The sequence below is a fragment of the Microcebus murinus genome, chromosome 7 (genome assembly GCF_040939455.1).
Source record: "Microcebus murinus isolate Inina chromosome 7, M.murinus_Inina_mat1.0, whole genome shotgun sequence".
Lineage (NCBI taxonomy): Eukaryota > Metazoa > Chordata > Mammalia > Primates > Cheirogaleidae > Microcebus > Microcebus murinus.
In genome coordinates this window covers 65230009-65246366 of record NC_134110.1, presented here as the reverse complement: position 1 = coordinate 65246366, position 16358 = coordinate 65230009, and the positions used below count along the sequence as shown (strand labels likewise).

Genomic DNA, 16358 nt, shown 5'->3' with positions numbered 1-16358 from the left:
AGCTTTTTCAGAAAAATAAGTCTATGGGATGAAATTTTTAAGAAAAGAATTTTATTAAAAGGCAATAATATTAGAAATTACCATACTGCTTCTCCTACTATGTAGTTAGAACTATGATAGGCATTTTCCATTCATTATTTATAATTGTCTCACAACTGCTAGATGGTATTACTTGCCAAGGCTGCATTTTATGTAGCCCAGCACAAATTAGATCCTCAGTTTTTCTAGCTTTAAATAGTCCTGCCATGATACTATAATCTTTCAAGAGGGCAGTGAAAGTGTTTAATATAGCCTAATGGGGGCAGCCCCAAATAATGAAGTGTCAGTCTCTTCCTTTGCATTGGTTGGGTGTAATACTCCAGGCTACTCATATTCTGATTTCTTTACCAACATTTAGCATATTGCTTTGAGGGGTTCTCTCTACAGGCTTCAGTCTGGTAATGGGAGAACCAAGGGGTAAAATTAATGGGAACCTTTTTAAATCCCAGCTCTCCCAGTTTCATGGTGTATGACTTGGGCAGGTTATTAATACTTAATCTCTGTATGCCTCAATTTTCACATCTGCAAAAAGGAGATTAGTCATAGTAGCCACCTCATGGAGATGGCTGTGCGTGTTAATGAGTTAACGGGTGTCAGCACTTAGAAGAGTGCCCAGTATAGAGCCTGCACCTTAGTCTCAGTGTTCACGATGATCGGAATGGATGGCTCATTAGATGTGCTGATCAAAGAAGACAGGGTAGTCTTTCGAGATTTTGAACTTGAGAAAGAAGAGTGATGGTGCCACTGACCAGACAGTAAAGTCAGAAAGAGAGGCTGAATTTTTCTGTTTTTTTTTTTTTCATTTCTTTTTGTGGCTGTTATGTTTTGGTAAAAGGAGGAAGCATTTCAGCCTCTCTGGCTTTCTCACCTGGATAGTGGAGGGGCTGTTCTAGATCAGTGGTTCTCAACCCTTGCTGCAGATTACATTCACCTGGGGAGCCTTCAGAACACTATTCCTGCCTTGGCCTGGCCCTACCTCAGGCTATTAAAATCCGAGTCCCTGGGGTTGGGGGCCCAGCTGGCTGTAAAAGCCCCCCAGGTGATTCTGCCTTCCAGAAGGTTTGAGAACCACTGCGCTAAGATGTCTTCTCCAGCTTAGAGAGCTGTCTAGCAGGTAAAATTTTGTATTCCTAAAGCATCTCTCTGTTGCTGTGGCCAACCCCCATGGAATGACTTGGCTTTACAGCACTCATTTGCTGCCTGCCACAGTAGAAGCTGTGTAGAATTGGGAAATGTTTTCTCCTTTCCGGCTTCTTCATTTTTACCCTACTCTCCAATCTCTTTTCTGCTGGGTCATACTTTTTAGATAATTATTTTGGTGGATTATGATACATTTGAGAGCTCTTCAGACAAAAGACTATATTCTATAAGTTTATCTGAGGGTGTCTTAAAAAAAAACATGGAAACATTTCCCTTTCCGAAGGAAGACTTTCTTTAGTGGAACAAAGGATACTTGTCCTCTTGGTCTGGTTGCAGAAAAGCATGTTTGGTCAGCTTATTAGATTTGCCTGAGCTCATGCTTTGAACAGAGAAATTGTGTTTTACTGACTGGGAATGTATTCTAGGATTTGTCTGAATTTAGTGATCATGTGTAGGTCATACACATGTGTCTTAATGATGGCTCTCTTATCACATCTGCACTTAAATTTGACAATTTGGGCCTGGTTCAAGTCGCATTAATTCCATGGAGCTATATTGTTTCTGGTTGAAGTAGGAAGAGAGAGCGCTTTAAGCTGTCCTGTGAACAAGACATCTGAGTTGTCTTTAGTTCATGCTTAAACAAAAAAGCAGCAGCCCATTGTCTAATCTATTCATAGTTTACTTTGTTCAGATATCTAATTTGGGAGCATGTTTGCCTTCACTCAACTCTAAAACACATGATTTTCCATCTGTTGAATAAAGGAGACTATCTTTAATTGACTCAGGGAACAAAGCCTTGTTGAAGAATTCTGGATTTCCCAAAGCTTTTAAAAACTGCTCTGCAGGATAACATTAAAATGCTGACCCTTTAGAAACTGCCACTCAACATGTATCTGTCCTACGATAGAATCAGAAGAGGCATTATTCTGAAAAAACTGTTAAAATGAACCATTTGCTATGATTCATAGGCTTTTAAACCCTTCAAATCTGTAATATCTGGAAAAAAATTCAACATCACTGTTTATTATTTTGGTGATGATAGGGTTAAATGTGTCTTTACAAAGCATTAAGCATGCACATAGACTAATCTTATAAATTAAGAGACTAGAAATGTGAAACTTCTCCCCTCTCCTCCCTGTCGGGAGTGTACCCTTGGTAGATAAATATTCCAGAGTATTGATATAATACAATTAGTAGATAGAAAGTGTTTTCTCCATGGAAATTGAGGTCTATTACAAGAAGTCATTAATTCTAGCATCAGGCCGATGATTCCCAAAGTGTGGCCTGATCATCTTCTGCATCACCTAGAAATTTGTTAAAAATGAAGATTTGGGGCCTCAATCCAGATCAGCCATTCAAAAATTCTGCAGGTGGGGCTCTGCAGTCTTGAGTTTTAAAAAGCCCTCCAGGGGATTCTTTCGCATGCTGGAGTTTGAGAACCACTAAGCCATGTTTTTCATCTCTGACAGCACAGGCACTATTAAATCAGAGTCCCTGGTTGTGGGGCCCAGATGTCAGTATTTGTATTTTTATTTTTTAAGCTGCCTTGGTGATTCTCATATGCAGTTCGGCTTGGAGGCTGCTGCTGTAGCACGTTGCTGCTCAAAAGCTGGGCCCCAGACCAGCAGCATGGACATCACCTGGCAGCTCATTAGAAATCCGAGTCTAGGCCCCACCTAAGACTGAATCATAGTTTGCATTTTACCAAGATGTGACTCGTAAGCACATCAAAGTTTGTGAAACACTGATTTATAGAAATAGTGAGTTTCCTTTGTAGAAGTCAGTTGCTAGAATGCCCTTAATTGAAAAGTTTTGTGAACAGCTGATTGGGCTTCTGCCTGGTGGTGACTCAGGGAAACAACTTTGAGGGGAAAGGGGCGGCTCCAATAGCTAAGGCTTAGAAGGACTCAAGGTCATTTGGCATAACAACAGCCCCCGTAAGCCATCAAGTGAGTGATGGCAGTTAAGACACTTGTACAGATCCAAGTAACAAAAATTCCAACTTAAATTGGCTTAAGCAATAAAAAGAAACTTTTTGGCTCAGATAGTGGAGAAGGTCAGGAATAGATCTGTCTTCAGGTCTGGCTGCATCAAAGGGCTTATGTGATTTTTATGAGGCCTCAAGTCTTACATAACTCTCAGCTCAACCCTTCTTTGTTGGATTCACTTCCAGGCCTTATAGAATGAAGGTAACAGTTGTTATTAAAAGGAGATCCCCGAAGCTAGTGGTTTACAATGGATTTTTCTTAGACTTAACAGCCCCAAGCCAGGACTGGTGGGATAGCCCCGACGTGCTCACATGCAGCTCTTACCTGTCCGTCCACGGTGGCTTGTCCGCCCTTACTGTCATCCAGCCAGGAGAAAGACAGTGGGAGAACATACCCACTCCCTTTAAGGCCGTAACCCCCAAGTGTGACACATCACATTCAGGTATATCCCACTGGTCATGTGGTCACACAAGGTGCATGCAGGCTAGGAAATGTCTCTACATGGGTGGGGTGTGCCCAATTAAAATCTGGGGAGGTTATATTTACTAAAAAAGGGAAGATTTTAGATACTGATGACAGCCAGGAGAGACTTCTACCCTGGTGGTGGCGAGATGGAACTCCAGGTTAACAGCCTGTCTTCTCAGCAGTTTTAGTAGAAAGAGCTTCTCTTTTCCAACTCTTCCAGTAAGAGTTTCAGAATAGCTTCCTGGTTCCTAAGAACTACAGGTGGGTGGAAGAAGCATCACCTGAATCCCATGGACCAATTAGTAGGAATGGATTGGTTTCCCAAAGAGAACTATTTGGTGATACATTAAATAGCAGGCATAGTACCGAAAGGGTGTAACCTTGCTCCTTTGTTAATTGGCATTTAGAACTACACAAGAAAGGGAAGTGGAGAGGGTGGGGGTGCTAAAGCCAGGGGTGGGGGTTTTGGGGGGTATTTACTATCTTTCGACTTAGATGACTAAAGAATATTTGAAGATTATTGGTACATTAGGTAAAAGGCATTTAGGAACAAATTTATTTGTAGAGTTTAATAAACATAGATTGTAGCAGTGTACTTTTGATCTTCTGATCTTACTTTAATGGCTGGTAAATATGCATAAAGTAAACGATAAATTTGTTTATCTTTGATTGGTAAATGCTTTTTAAAAATGTTGTAAATTAAATGGTTTGTATCTTTAACTGCTAAAGATTGTCTAGATGCCTGCAGTGCATCAAACGATGAGTGTTAGAGAAATTTACTGAATGTGTTTACCATCTCCTTTTCAAGATTTTGTTTCCTTTATTATGTTTTTTATATCTTATTGTACAGAGGATTTGAGGTGATTTCTAAGATAGAAGACCTTTTCCACAAACTTTAGAAGAAATGATGTAGATGATGGAATTATACTCATGCAAACAGCATTCTAAAAGCATACTAGGTAATGCCGTTTAAAAAAAGTTTTGAGTCTTACATGATAGAAAAATAATATGTAATATTCAAAACAACATGGTGTTTCCAAGCCTCTCAACTGAATGCCTATTGTCCTTTTAATAAAAATGGGGATTGTAGGCACATCTGATATAAATGTATTAAAATTCATTTGCCCAGAACTTTGTGTATTCCGGTAATAAGATTTACCCAAAACACTATTGTTGGCTTAATAAATATTAAGAGAGCATTTGTGATATGCCTCCTGGCGTTTCTCTTCTTTGAGCATTAACTACTCTTGTGAGTCTTTACTAAGCTGCTTTTGTTGTTTTGTGCCTTGAGGTATAAATAGAGACAGAAAACCCAGAAGATTCAAACAAATTTCATGCTATAAACTGTTTACAGATGTGTTTAGTATTCATTTAATAGGACCTTTTAGTTTATTTAATATAAAACTATTTTCTTTTAGTATTCTACATGTACAAGGAGTTCAGTTCTTATTTTACTGAAAATGTAAAAACAATAAAAACATCTTCTGGAAGTATCATCATCTGACAAGCAACAAGAAAGAGAATGACTTGTATTTGACCCTTTGTCTTCCTGGATCTTCTTTTGGACAGTCAGAAGGGGCGGGGGTGGGATGGGGTGGAGAGGGGTGGAAACTTTGAAGGAGACTGATTTTAATTGATTAAAGGGAAGACCTGCCTTGAAAGGCAGTCAGAGGTAGAACAGCCGCTCCAGCAGAAGAGAGGACCTGTGCCTAGAGGTAGGCAGCCATGTGTTTGGATGGCCGTGTTTTGGGGGATCTTTAGAGGAGCTTCATACCATCACCTAGTTGGGGAGATTAGGTGACCTTTACAGTTTTCTTCTAGCCTTAGAAGATTGTCTTTCTTAATAATATTTTGGAGTGCTGAGCATCTTAAAATATATTTTCTTTTCTGATAACTTGGTTTGACTGAAACTAGAAATCTTTTGTTACCTTTAGTTGAAGGAGTATGGCATTCTAGGACCAATTTCCTGTTAAAATGCTGGCAGAACCTACATTTGTCAAAATTAGGGGACTATGTAACCATTGCCTCAAACTTCAAGGGAGCGTGACAGGTACTTAACCAGATAGAGTAGCCAACTTGACTGCCTGGTGTGAACTAGAGAGGGGTACCTGGAAGGAGGAGGCAAAGTCAAGACTCCGGCAGTGGCCTTGAGGGGGCAAGAGGAGAGCCTTCAGAGGAGGAGAGGGGGCATGAAGAGTATAAAGGGACAGGGGTCACTGTCCCAACCTGTCAGGTGTTTGGGAGGCACTCTTAGTTTCCAAAGCGTTCCCTTATCCACACTTTGCTGCATGGACTAGGTAACCCTTCTTAGACTGGGCAGGGATGGTCTTGCCATGCCTTGATCACCCATGACTCATGGGTCATTGTGCAGAGCTTTCCTCATGAGGCTCAAGTGTACCGGTGTGAAAAGCACCACGGAAACAATGATAGGCAGAAGGATTCGAGTTTATAAACCTTTTCCCCACCTCTTTATTGTTCCCCTAATAGCACTCACTTGCACGTTTCCTTCATCATTCTGGGTGAGGCTAAAGAATGGTAGAGAGATAATCAGAAGACTTGGGTTCTTAGAGGCTGGCCTTTTGCTGCCAGTAGCCAGCTGTGACTTCTGACAAATCCCTCAATCTTTTCCCTCAGTTTCCCTATTTGTAAAATCAATTGGTGTCTGAAGTCATGCATTTTTTTCTTTAGAGACAGGGTCTCACTCTGTTGTCCAGGCTGGGGTGCAGTGGTATGATCATAGCTCACTGTAACTGTAACTTCAAACTCCTGGCCTCAAGCAGTCTTCTTTCCTGATCCCCCAAACTGCTGGGATTAGAGGCATGAGCCACCACACCTAGCCTGCTTTATCTTTTCTTAAGGAAATAACTATTTTTTTTTCCTACTTTCTGCCTATTGCCTGGGAATAAAAATTTTTAAATTCCAGTCCAGACTTCAACATTGTGCACTGCCCTCCTGTCTTCTCCTTTGCCAGCCAAGTAAGTTGGTTACAGTTGTCATTTAGAATGCAGTAATCTTTCATGACTAACCATTTCCTCTCTTATGGATGCCACTTCATCTAGCTGCCATAGCTCAGATTTCTTCCTCCCAGATAGGAGAATGGAGCTTGCTTTTGGTATGGGAAATAGAAGTAGGAGAAGGAGGTAAAGTTCTCAGTGTAGAGGGAAAATGTCCACCTGTTAGAGACAGGAAACAACTGGGGTGTGAAAGACAGCTGTCCCTGTTCTATAGATGAAAATTCCCAGCAGATTTTTTTCTGCACTTTAGGCTCTGAATATTATACATTGGGTACATGGTCTTGTTGTCCAGGAATCTAATAGTTTGCTTAAAAACTAGGCAAGTGAATGTACTCCAGAAAGGTCATGAGGCCACAAATGTTGTATTCTGCAGGTCTTAGGAGTTGATGAATATCCTCTTTCAAAGGCTAATATTCCACCTAGCATGATCGACCCAGAAACTTTTAAATTTGAAAATCTACCAAATGCCTGTGAGATTGATGGCAAGAATTATTAGAGGCAGGTGAAAAATGCTGCCCAAGTGTGATCATGACACTCGACAGCTTAGGGGCCCATAGCCTCAGGACTGACTGCAGAACTTGGCTCTGGGCAGAACCTAGCTCCCTCCAAGCCCATTGATGGTTCTCCTTGCCCCAAGAGCTGTCCTCACACTGCTGTGTTAGGTTGTCTTGGGGCAGGCTGGTTTGTTTAAAAATGTACATTCTCGGTTCCCAACCTAGCCCCTGCATTTTAATGTAGCCTAAACATACTGAAGTTACAGAATCACTGCTTTAGGGTGAGAAACTAGAAAGCTTGGAATGACTTTCTGTGGATCCCACCTCTCTGCTAACCTCAGAGTTTTTAGTTCCAGCTTTAAGGACCTCTATAAAATGCAAAACTTGACGCTGAGCTAAGGGTCAAAACATACCTAGAATTATCTGGAAGTTATTTCTTCCTCTAAGAAATTAGTTTATTTAGTCATGCAATAGGGCAACTGTTAAATAATATTTTATGGTACTTACAGTTGATGTATATACATGTATTAATATTTAATAGCTTTGAGATATAATTCACCTACCATAAAAAGTCACTATTTAAAGTGTACAGTTCAGTGGTTTTTAGTGTATTCAGAGTTGTGAAATAGTCATCACGGTCCAATTTTAGAATACTTTCATCACCCCTCCCCACCCCTCAAGAAAGCCTGTACCATTAGCAATCACTTCCCATTCCACCCCCCACCAGGTCCTAGGCAACCACTAATCTACCTTCTATCTCTATAGATTTGCTTATTCTGGACGTTTCATACAAGTGGAATCATATAGTATATGGTCTTTTGTGATTGACTTCTTTCACCTAGCATGTTTTCAAGGTTCATCCATGTTGTAGTATAGGACTTCATTTCTCTCTATTTCTGAATAATATTTCATTGTACACACATATACCCCCTTTGTTTATCCATTTGTTGATGGAAATTTGGGTGGTTTCAACTTTATCTATTATAAATAATGCTGCTACCATAAGCATTCATGTACAAGTTTTGTGGGGATATATGTTTGTATGTTTTCATTTTTCTTGGGTATATACCCAGGAGTGGAATTTCTAGGTCATATGGTAGAATAACTCTGTGTAACATTTTGAGAGACTACCACACTGTTTTCCAAGGTAGCTGTGCCATTTTTCATTTCCAGCAGCAATGCACAAGGGTTCCAGTTTTTCCACATCTTCATCAATACTATTTTCTGTCCTTTTGATTGTAGTCATTCTGTTGGGTATGAAATGGTATCTCCTTTGTGGTTCGGGTTTTCATTTACCTACCAGTGATGTTGAGCAAGATGTCTGTGTGTGTGTTTTATCAGCCGTTTGTATTTCTTCTTTGAAGAAATGTCTATTCAAGCCCCTGGCCCATTTTTAAATTGGGCTATGTGTCTTGTTAATTGAGTTTTAAGAATTCTTTATATATTCTGGATAAAAGTCCCTTATCAGATACATGAATTGTAAATATTTCACTCATTCTGTGGGTTGTCTTTTCATTCTCTTGATATACTGTCCTCTGAATAGTGTCCTTTTAAATTTTTATGAAGTCTGATTTATCTGCTTTTTCTTCTGTTGCTTGTGTTTTTGGTGTCATATGTAAGAAACACTGTCTGACTGAAGGTCGCAAAGGTTTATTTCTGTTTTCTTCTAGGACTTTTATGGTTTTAGTTCTTGTATTTAGTTGTATAATCCATTTTGAATTAGTTTTTTTGTATATATTGTGTGGCAGGGCTGCAACTTCACTTATTTTTTATTTATTTTTGCTTGTGATATCCAGTTGTTCCAGTACCTTTTCTTAAAAAGTCTATTCTTATCCACTGAATCATTGAATTGTCTTAGCACCCTTGTTGAAAATCAGTTGACCGTAAATGTAAGCATTTATTTCCGGACTCTCAATTCTATTTCATTTATCTCTATGACTTATATGCAGTACTGTGTTTACGTGTGTGTGTGTGTGTGTGTGTATAAAATCTTGGTGATTGGCATTTTTCCCTTGGCCTTAATTTAGGTGGTTAGGGAAATGGGACAAATTAAAAAATAGGAATTTGAGACTGCATCAGGGATATGTCCATGAGGTCCCTCCTACCTCCATTGAACCCACTTATCAGGGATATAAAGAGTAAGTAGTCGTAGTCATTGGTTTGCTGTTAGTTTTTGTTCTTTTTCTCTTCCTCCCAGAAATGGAATGCATTACGGAATCTTTTGGAGTGGAGCACATTTGAGATGTCTCTGGTCCTTGGCCTGGCCTGCTAGTAAAGACTTGGCTAAGTTACTTAATGAGTTTTGAATGTCCTCCCCCTTTACGTGGCCAATTCTCTGAGTTATTTAGTTTCATGGTATGAAAAGCCTAGTCTTGATCTTTGTAATGTTTCCTGGCTATTTTAATTTTTAATAATAAAAAATGCATGACATAGAAAAAAATGCAAAACTTGGCTATGACACTGCATCTGCCTGAGAAACATAGTTGGAGAGACTGCCTTACCTTGAGAGCCTTTAGCTGTTGATAAATAGCTGCAACTTCTCACAAAAATGTCTTAATTTTATTCTTGGATCCGTGGGAATTTAGAAATATAGGCTTTTAATTGTTCACAGCTGGTGCATGAATATAGCGGTAATAATAATTAGGAATAACATGGTTCACCTCTTAAGCTGTTAGTTTTAATCCACTAAATTGTTTTGATCTGAAGTCTGGCAAAGTCTTCAAGTGAAACCATTTGGAGGAGGTCCATGCTAGTTTTCAATCAGGAAGTGTGCAAGGCTGTCTTGTCCTGCTAATTTGTTAGAATGATTTCGATGGTTTGATTTTAATGTCTTCCACCTAAACACACACACTCAACCCACCTACTCTCAATCCACCGAGTATCCTCACTGCAGAGCCCTTGAACAGAAACAACTAGACCTATCAGCCTGCATCCAGCCTTTTAGGGAGCTTGCAGCCTCTGGCTGGCCCTCTGCAGGGAGAGGAGCCTTGTTAGGGGGAGAGGGTGTTTGCTCTGAGTCTATTGTGAATGGAGGCTGAACAAGAGTGCGGTGCTCACTGGAATTCCCCAGATTGTAGTCATGGAAATCTTAAAGCTGATTTGTAAAGTTATTTATTTCCCCTCCTCCACCATTTTTTGGAAAATTCTCAAATTTCAAAATATTAATACAATTTTTTTTTTGGTGGAGTTTATGTACCATGGTTTCTTAATGCTCTACAATTTCAAAATGCTTCATAGTAATATTTATTATAGAGTAAGTATAAAAAAAGATAGTGTCATCACTGTCTTGGAGAATGATTTGAATGGAGGTTGTATTCTGGGAAACTTTAGCGACAACAACAAAATAGATGTGATATGAGAACATGTATTTATATCAAATTATTAAAAGATACCTCTATTCCCTTAGGTAACCTGGGTAGGAAAAAAATCCTAAATTTACACTTTAGGTGGAAAAAAAAATTAAAATCTCAATTAACTTTATTTTGTAGAAGTAGTAGTATAAAGTTAATGATATCAACAAGTTGATAGCTTCTTATAACTTACGCTAGCAATGAATTTGACTAATTTATTAAACATTTGTTACCTGGAACTAAACAATTCCCAGCATCCTCTTCGACTTTCTCACAGGACTTGGAACAAGGTTACTTCTGCCAGGTATAGTGGATATAAAAACCTAGCCAGGAAAATTTTGCAGTGACAACCTTTTTACTTTTCAAAGTATATAATGTAAAGAGCTTTCTTAAAACTGCAGATGAGAACCCATTCTACTAAAGGTAGGCTGTCACATTGTAGTTCCAAGAAAACATAGTATAATTCTTTTTACTTTAGAGGACCATGAGATTGAAGTGGAGAGAGGTTGTGACTTCATGCAAACACCAGATCAGTATTAGAAGTTACTGTGAGATCTATAAATTTGCCAGTTTCTAAAAGTGATTTTTGGTGCTTCACTCGCAGTTTCCTGAAGTACTGCTTGTCAGGGGAACAGAGAAGTGGTAATAATTCTGTTACTAGGGAGTCTTACATCCCTGCCCCTCAAAGAGCCTCTTTTCCCATCCCAGGCCGTTTATGCATGACGTTCAGCATGTGCACACCGTGAGTGCTTACGTTTTAAGTATTTGCTTCTGGAGAGCCAGCTTGAAAAAGCAAAACAGAAAAATCCATTGGCATTTTGAGAGTTGAATCCACAGAAGATGTTGTTTGCAATGTGCCGAAAACATAAGGTCCAAACAGCCGGAACAGGCCTGGTGCCAGGCAATTTCACTTGGAGAGAAAGAGGAGGTCTAAAGCAGTCCTCTAAGGATTATCTCCAACTCAGCAGCTGCTGTCTGAGTTTGATTATGCACATCCTGCTCTAGGAGACCTGCATTAACCCTTGGGCCCCTGGGGAATTTAGGGACTGTCTTTTAAACAAAAGACTCTTCCCATGGACACCCAGGGGCAAAAGCCAAAACTGTGTGGAGGTTAAAAGAAGGTGGTGCTCTTGAAGACTGGATTTAAGGGAACAATCTAGGAAGGAAACCGATTGCACAGTTCCCTAGTTGCAAGTGCCTTTTAAGACCCTTTAATTTTATAGATCAGAAAACAGAGGCTCAGAGAAGTTAAGTGACTTGCCCAGAGAGAACCAGCAGGACTGAAATCCAGGTCTCCTCATTCCCAGCATGGAGCTGTTTTATATAGTACCACATCCCTGATGGCACGATTTTTATATCACTTGTAAATATTAATAGTATGTTGTATGTTTTTAAAAATCAAGCCGAGAGGGAAGAAACTTTAAAGAAGCCTTTTGGAAATATGCGTTAACAACTTTTTATAGACTGTCCAGGCATTTGAGATTTTTCATTGAAGTAGTGTTTTATCCGTGTATAAATCTTAACAAGTGACCAGTAAACAAATCATTCCAGTACATTCTCTGTATGATTTTTTTAAAGGCAGAACTGGCATACTAGGAAGGTGTTGGGAGGGAAAGCTTGAATCTAGGAACACTGCTCTGAAAACAAGGAAGGGTGTTTATGGAATGAACTCTTTTGTTCACCCACGGTGGTGTCTGGATCAGGGCAACCTTGGAGGATTTACGGCCTCCAATCTGGAGAAGGTAGGTGGGCTCAGTTATCTGTGTTGAAGAATGTGTGTGGGGTCTTTGAGCCTAAGGCTGTCCAGGTAACAAAAGGCTTTGTCAAAGAAGCTGTCTATCTAGAGGAGTACTTTGAGAGTAATATGTTGCTGTTTATTTCACATCTTTGTTGGGTATTGAGAATTTCCTTGCTTTGTGGCTGTAACAAGATCCCCAGCTTTCTTCCTTTTAAAGCAGGCGTCCTCAAACTATGGCCCTTGGGCCACACGTGAGTGTTTTTGCCCCTTTGTTTATTTACTTCAATATAAGATACGTGCAGTGTGCATAGGAATTTGTTTATAGTTTTTTTAAAACTGTAGTCCGGCCCTCCACCGGTCTGAGGGACAGTGAACTGGCCCCCTGTTTAAAAAGTTTGAGGGACCCCTGTTTTAAAGGTTGGGATGCCGATTTCTTGTAGGAAATAACCTATTAAATCCAAGGATATCACTAAAACATGTGTGCTTTTCTCTTTTTTGCCCAGTTAAAGGATTGAGCTGTTAGGGTTTTGTTGATATAATGAACATTGTTGACCTGAAGGGTTTTGACTAACCGAGAGAGAAAAATCAGGATGGTCTTATTCACTAAAATTTCAAGGAAATTTGGAATCTAATTTTATACTTTCTAATGTGGGATTTTTAATTGCTTTATTCATTTTTAAAGGTTGAGTGTAAGCTGAGTCTGTATCTTTTTCTGCAGTCCCGTGATCCTTTCTGTGAAACGTAAAAAAAAAAAAAAAAAAAAATGCTTCAGTTAGGATGCTCTATTGAGACACAGTGGAATGTCTTTCTTTGATTGCAGTTATTCTTTTTCTAAGATTTTGGTTATATCTATGGCTGTAAATAAAGGGGAAAGCGGGGCTTTGAGCACACAGTAGAATGAGAGGTCCCAAACAGGACAAAAGAGTCTTCTCTTAGAGCTATGCTTTGGAAGTGGTTGTTTTTTTTTTTTTGTTGTTTTTTTTTTAGTAGCCTAATCAGGACATGCATGTGTCTGTTTATTGATTGATGAGCTTTTGAAGTACCTGTTGCCTGAAAGTGATTTTTCTAGTGGTTACCTGATTTTTGTCTCTAGAAAAGTTAGGGCAGAAAGAAAAAGCTTTGCATTATTTTTGTAGTTCTTAACTAAAAACATAGTCTTGGGTACTTTGGAAAGAAGGTTGGTAATCCCTTCCTCCTTTTTTCCCTTAATTGGCGGCAGTGTCTCTTCACCCCACTGAGAAGCACTTTCTTAATGCTGTCACTGTGCCGCGATGACATCAGAGAAGGCAACTACAGTGATTTTCTCTGTAGGCAGTTATTCTAGTTTATGTGTTGTATTATGAAGCTTTTGGGGGAAATCACTGTTTGGACTGCTAAGGTAAGGAAAATAGCTTAAGAATCTATGATCTATATTTGAAATAGGTATTAAGCTATGTCATTGGATTTTTTGAGTGTAAAATGAGCAGGTTCAGGATGTAAAGTATGAGCTCCTTTCAAATTGTCACGTCGACTAGAAGTAACATTCCTCAGGTGGTGGCTTTATCTAGAAAGGGGATATGTCTATTTCTGGATTAGCTTCACAGAAGTGAAGTGTATTTCCCACCTGCTGCTTTTGCCTGGGGTTGGAATTTTTCCTTTTCACTGCGTGTTACTTGGTGTTTGGATGGAAATGTTGTCTCCCTTTCATAGCCAGAAAGTTTCTATGTGATTCATCAGGAAAAGTTCCTCTAAGGAGTTATTAATCCATTTGCTCCATAGTAAATGGCTCCTACTGCAGTGATAAACCTCTGGATTTGACATGTTTTTTTTTTTTTTTTCTCAAATCTTTTTCTTCCAGCAAAAAAATGCATACAATGGATTGCTGAGCATCTAAAATCTCACACTGTTTAGCACTGTCATTCTTTGTAATCGCTTTTAAGCAGATTTGGTGTTGTTTTGCTGCTTAAGCTTAAAACCATGTTAATATGAAGTTTAGACTTTTGTAGTGTAGAAGTAGCTCATGAATAATAACGGGGGGTCTTTCAGATTTCTTTGAAGAAGAAAGATGAATGTATGGTGAATATATATGCATTTCAAGTATTTGAAAGTGTTACTTACTAATTTTGGTTGGAAGTTAAGCTTGTCCCTGATGGTTTGGGCTTTGTCCAGTGGTAGCTCTTGGAGTCCTAGGTGCTGTTGGAGAGGAGCCTTTCATTCTCTGCATTCTGGGGGAGATTTACATCTGTAAGCCGGATAAAAATATGTGGAAAGGTGATTAGTTTAATTGGCCCACTATTATAATTATTCAGTAGGAGGTGACTGTGGGACTACTATTATAGCCTTAAATGCCTGGTAGGAAGGGGAGGAGACTCATTGAAAGTAAATAGCAGCAACATTAAAAAAGTTGATGTAAACGTGTATTTAATAACACATTACAGGGAGGAGGGGAGGCAAGGGCAATATACGTAACCTTAACATTTGTACCCTGTTCATATGCTGACATAAGAAAAAAATAAATAAAAGGTAGATCTAATAACAAAACAATATATAAATAAGAAAATAACAAATTACCCTGGCACTTTAAAAACAGAGGAATTTCTAACTATTTGGTACAAGAATCCATCCAAAAAAGGCAAATTTTTTTCTTTCTTTTTTTTGGGAAATTCTGCTAGTGATTTCTTTTCTCTTAAAATATTATAGGGGAGAACAGGATTTAGGTAGATGTAAACTCACCCAGTATGTTTGTAACTAAGTTTTTTCTAAGGTTGTTGCTATAGACACTCAGGGTGGCCACAATGGTGGTGGTGGTTTAGCTTCTTTCAAAAAAGGAAGACCAGTCCAGGGTATCATTGTAAAGTGGAGTATTTTTCTTTCACATCAAAGGGCAGGGAATGTTTTACAGACAGTGAGCTAAGAAGTAGGGCACAGGCATTTCAGTACTTGCATTGGGAAACTATGTGTGGAATGTCATAGTTCATGGACCAGAGACCCTGAAGTGAATCCAGGTGCCTGCACGGTGCTAACTTTTCTTGCAGCGAAATGACTGTAGGCAGAAGTTGCAGCCAGATGAACCCAAAATAAAATTGATGGCTTTATTGGACATTCTTTTCATGAGATTTAACTTTCTAATGTGCCCATATATCACTCTGGGGATGTCATTATAAATGGCTGACCTTTTGTTTATGAGAGCTGCTGCTCGCTGCCTGTGTAGCTCTGATCAGCTCAGCTTTGATTCCCACCCACATCTGTTGAACATGAGATATATATATATATATAATTTTTTTTCCACCTCTGTAGCACACTGACAACTGGCTAAAAAGATTCAATGAAAACCATTCAGAACTAATTTCAGTTAGATATTCCAGTTTAGGATATCAGCTTGTATGGATTCAGAGGTAGAGGTTAAGGCTTCCTAAAAGTCCTTGTTTGTTGAAGGCAGCATCAGGAAATCTCCTTGGGCAGGGCACTGGCTTTCTTTGTCTTAGCTCCCCCAACTGCTGCCCAGGGTTAATGATTGTAGGATGGCTGGGAATAATGAACTAGGGCTGCAAAGCTTGTTTTCAACATGCTCAAGTAATATTTAAAAACCATTCCTCCTCCTTTTTTCCCTCTTTCCAAGAGAAGTCAGAGCACTGCTGTGGTTACACCTAATAAATACTGCAGGCTTCATTGAGCTATTTAATGGGACCTAATGTAGTGTCATTTGTGCACTTCAATAGGTGGTGCCTATTTTTTTTGTGTGTGGTTTACTGCTCAATCTTAGAAAGATGTGGGATTTGAGGACTTTCCAGTTATAGTCTTTTATGGAACCAGAATTTGAGACAGTTAAGACTTTGGCCATTATTGAATAGGTAACCTGGATTTCCATGTGAGCTATGAGGCTACTGGAGGAATTGGGTCACAATAACATAAAATTGTACTTTGCCCCTCCAGCTCATTCCAGAGAAATAATTGGAATCGCTGCTCTCCCTCCCTTCTGCATGCAAAAACCCAGTCATGATTTCAGCCTCTGCCCACGGGTTCCTGAATGTTCATGGCTGCCCACTCACCCTCCCCGTGGCATTCTCTAGCACGTCTTTTGCTGTTCTGGAGGTGAGAAGTGGTGAGGCTTTTGGTCATTGTGAGATGTCATTTAGGGCAGAAGATGGCAC

At 39.4% G+C, this 16358-nt stretch overlaps 1 protein-coding gene and 1 long non-coding RNA gene across 2 annotated transcripts in view; one reads left to right on the top strand and one right to left on the bottom strand.

Annotated features, from left to right (window-relative positions):
* The window catches only part of SDC2 (syndecan 2), a 107436-nt gene that overhangs the window by 12234 nt on the left and 78844 nt on the right, over positions 1–16358 (top strand). The window lies entirely within an intron of this gene.
* Positions 12875–16358, bottom strand: part of LOC105869861 (uncharacterized) — a 38249-nt gene continuing 34765 nt past the window's right edge. Inside the window, exons 3-4 of the long non-coding RNA XR_012920180.1 lie at positions 14326–14449; positions 12875–12960 (exon numbers count right to left, since the gene is read on the bottom strand). This is a non-coding gene — a long non-coding RNA (uncharacterized LOC105869861). The remainder of the gene's footprint in view (positions 12961–14325; positions 14450–16358) is intronic.